At 41.4% G+C, this 4,135-nt stretch overlaps 1 pseudogene; it reads right to left on the bottom strand.

The window, feature by feature from the left end:
- Positions 1-3,631: 3,631 nt before the first annotated feature.
- Positions 3,632-3,905, bottom strand: LOC108177253 (large ribosomal subunit protein eL43-like; annotated as a pseudogene).
- Positions 3,906-4,135: the final 230 nt, after the last annotated feature.

Below are 4,135 nucleotides of genomic sequence, written 5' to 3'. Positions count from 1 at the left end.
CTATCAAGGTTAAAACAGTGGTTTTCTCAGAAGTAAGTAGTAATCTGGGCATTAGTTAGGGAAAGGGAAGATTCTTCATTTCGGCGTATGCCTTTCTATATTTTCATGACTTAAAAATGAATAAGAAGATTGATGTGCTTCAGTTACATCAGAATGAGAGCACTGTATCTTCCCTTGGCCAGGGAGCACCAATCCACACCAGCCTTGGTCATTCCTAGCTGTATAAACTAAGGTCCTTCACCAACTCTCTCCAAGAGATTACCTGGAAGATTAGGAATATGACTAGATGATGACTCCTCATGAAGTCCTTTTTCCATCTACTTTCCTGAGATCAGATGAATAGCTTATTCTCTGAATTAACAGTAAACGCCAGGTGTCGTCACCAAACAACACCACAGTTGCCATTATGTGCGTATTCCCCAGCTGCAGTAAAGAACTACAGATAGTTTAAAAGGATTATTGGACTTTCATAACGAGTATTTTTTTTTGACAGGCAGAGTGGACAGTGAGAGAGAGAGACAGAGAGAAAGGTCTTCCTTTTGCCGTTGGTTCACCCTCCAATGGCCGCCACGGCTGGCACGCTGCGGCCGGCGCACCGCACTGATCTGAAGGCAGGAGCCAGGTGCTTCTTCTCGTCTCCCATGGGGTGCAGGGCCCAAGCACTTGGGCCATCCTCCACTGCCTTCCCTGGGCCATAGCAGAGAGCTGGACTGGAAGAGGGGCAACCGGGACAGAATCCGGCACCCCGACCGGGACTAGAACCCGGGGTGCTGGCTCCGCAGGCGGAGGATTAGCCTATTGAGCCACGGCGCTGGCCCCCATAACGAATATTTTTAAAGAAACCCTTACTAAATCTATCTTGTAACTGATGGAACTGGGGGAGCAGTACTGAGATTGAGGAGGTGCTATGGCTCGTGCCCATATGAAAGGAGCCCCCAAGAGCTGCCCAGCACCTTCCTCCTGAGGACACAGCTGGCAGGTGCTGACCCTGAACCTGAAAACAGGACCTCACCAGACACCAGATCTTTCAGCACCTTCACCTTAGACTGATCAGCTTCTAGAATTGTGAGAAATCAGTGTCTGTTGTTAATAAGTAACTCCGTTTATGAGATTTGTTACAGAAGCCCAGATGGACTAAAACAGGAAGGTTGATTCTGAGTCAGGAATCAACATCTAGGTGTGTCCACCTAGATGACTCATTCAGTAACTTCAATTTGAGTCCATGAGTTAGATGGAAGCATGCCAACTCAAAAATAGAAGAATCTGACTTGTTATTTGAAGCCTCTGATGACAATGGTCTTAAACTGCTACCATGAATCCTTCGGAACCTTTTTCACTATCATTCATGTGACTAGGAATTTGGAACAAAAATCAAATGCATTAGAGAGTGTGTGACCTAAACAGTCATATTGCATTGAGCAGTGTGTAAAACCAAACGAATCTGACTTGTTATTTGAAGCCTCTGATGACAATGGTCTTAAACTGCTACCATGAATCCTTCGGAACGTTTTTCACTATCATTCATGTGACTAGGAATTTGGAACAAAAATCGAATGCATTAGAGAGTGTGTGACCTAAACAGTCACATTGCATTGAGCAGTGTGTAAAACCAAACGATACGGCTACAGGTGGCACGTTCATATTTCTAGACACTGGTGCCCTGAGGCACCACAGGTGATGGAGTAGGTGCTGAAGCATCTTCAGTAGATGCACGACTTCAGGAGTTCATGGGGTCAGGCCCCCATGGTGGATGGGAAAATGTCTTGTTCATTATCAGTTTTCACTAGATATGGAGCTTTAATATTGAATTTCCAATCCAGAATGCACTCTCCATTTGAGCTTACTGATAAGAGGAGTTTATTGCAAATTTTAAAAAATGTTGCCAAAGAATAAAAAATATAAATCAACCTATCTATTAATGAAATCCATTGAATTAAGAGTGCTCAGATTCTGTCCAGCTGTTCTTGTGTCTATTTAATAGGGTTGAATTGTTTTTTCAGACTCTTATCTTCTTGGGAACAGGAAGGAGGCAACTCAAAGGCTCACAAAGATGGTCAGCCTGAGTGGCTCCAAACAGCCCACATAAACCATCAGGTGCATCTTCCCATTATGGGGCTGTGTGGAGGGTTTGAGGCTCTGAAGGGCAGGGACTTAAACCTACAACTGTTATTTGCTTATTATCTACTTATACTGCATTCTCTATTACAAAGGGAAGAGAGCAAAACCCCAATGGTCTTCCCATTCAGACTGGGACAGCACCGTCATTACCGACAGCAAGAAGAGGCTCTGTTTCATGTGGGAAAGGAGGAACAACTGAAAGAAAGACTTCTATGCCTCTACTGGAATAAGCACAGAACATTCCAGTAGCCTTAAATTACTTTTCAACATCACAACACAGTCACACAGTCACATAGCTCAAGGGAATTACTCTGGAGTACATAGAAATGGTGGACAAAAACTGTCATTGAGAAGTCTTTTTTAAAAGGTTTTTTCAATAGTGCAATTGTATAAGTTTGTGCCAATCTATCATCAAGTTGGATTTCACTTCAAAATAGCACTGAAAGTCTAGTTACTCTCTGAGTCTGATTCTATTCAAGTGGGACCTTGTGTGACTATGTGTGTGATGGGAAAGCTTTGATTGAAGACTTAGTGCCGGCATTGACACTTTCTATCCCCAAGCTATAACCAAGATCCAAAGTTTTGATCAGGAGCTTTGTCACTTTCATGCTCAAGGTGGATGTAGAAAGAGATGCTAGAATTCAAAGACTTCACTCACTTTGTTCCCTGAAGGAGTTGATAACTATTTCCAGCCTCAAAAGAACCCTGAGTGAGGTTGAGTACAGAGCAGAGTTTACATTTTCTTTGGAGACTTGAACATTATGAAAGAAATTCTCATGATCTTTTCCATGCTTTGGTTGTGTGTGTGTGTGTGTTGCAAATTTATTTGCCAAGAACCCTAACGGTAGATTACAGTCCACTAGTTGATCTAAAATATAAATACTCTGCACTCTGACAGTTAATTGGGATTTTACAAAAAGGGACTGCATCATATTTCTTCTTTGTTGAAGTCGGGAGAATTAAGATAGAGGCAGTTACAAATGGCTGAATTTGTCATGACTCGTCCATATTCCAAAGGCTGTGGTTGATGGCATTTAACTAAAAACTAATTTTCCCATTCAAGGCAAGTAGCTACTAATTACTGAATTTTTCTATGACCACAAAATGTTACTACATGCTTTATATATGCAAATTCACTGGTTTTCACAACAACAACATAAATTAGATATTATTTTCCCCTTTTACAGATCAAGAAATTCAGTTTTAAGAGGATAAATACCTTGCTTGCATTTATAAGCTAGAAGAAGGGCCTACTTAAAAATGCTAACTTTAATGCTATGTTAGTTATTTTGTTAACAATACTTTCAAAAAGTGGAAGTTTTGTAACATCCAGAGATAAAAGGTGGAATACCACAGCTAAAAATGTCATCCAGCTTACAGAGAAAAAACCATCCAGCAGATTTTCAGTTAACCAATGTTACTATCAAGGTGATTGGGTATATGGCTAGATTTATTTTTGTTAAATAAATTAACCCATTTATTATAGATAACTGATGTCTCAAAGATGGTACCTTTAGTGGTCTTTCAATTCCTTCAGTCATCTGATTGCGGTCTTACTGTGACGACAGAAGTGTTTTATGTCTGGGTATCACCAGCTATTGTTTTCATGCAGGAACCAAAGTGCCAGGTCCCTGCAGCTTGTCTCTTCCTCTTGGTTTTGCTGCAGAAGGAGCAAGTGTACTTGGCTTGCTGGCAGTTTCAATTTTCTTCACCATTTTCCAGAGGGAGGCCCCATAGCAAGTCCTGTATCTACCCTGCATCTGGACCTTCTCTGTATGTTTAGCCATGTTGCTCCACCTAGGTCTGAGCCCAAATGCCAATTTTCAGGTCCCTCTGGTAAAACTATCCCATCTTGACTTTAAAAATCGAACCACGCAAGGCAAGGGATTTTTGTTAATTAAATTCAAAGTCAAGAAGTACCCTTATTCCCAAATAGGCCTGCCCACACAACAGATTTTCAAACCTAATGAACTTCGGATATTTTGACCATGTTCTGTCAAATGACTAGCCATAAATT

The sequence above is a fragment of the Oryctolagus cuniculus genome, chromosome 14, assembly GCF_964237555.1.
Source record: "Oryctolagus cuniculus chromosome 14, mOryCun1.1, whole genome shotgun sequence".
NCBI classification, from domain to species: domain Eukaryota; kingdom Metazoa; phylum Chordata; class Mammalia; order Lagomorpha; family Leporidae; genus Oryctolagus; species Oryctolagus cuniculus.
Note: the sequence above shows the minus strand (reverse complement) of the source record. Positions and strands in the feature narration are given on the sequence as shown.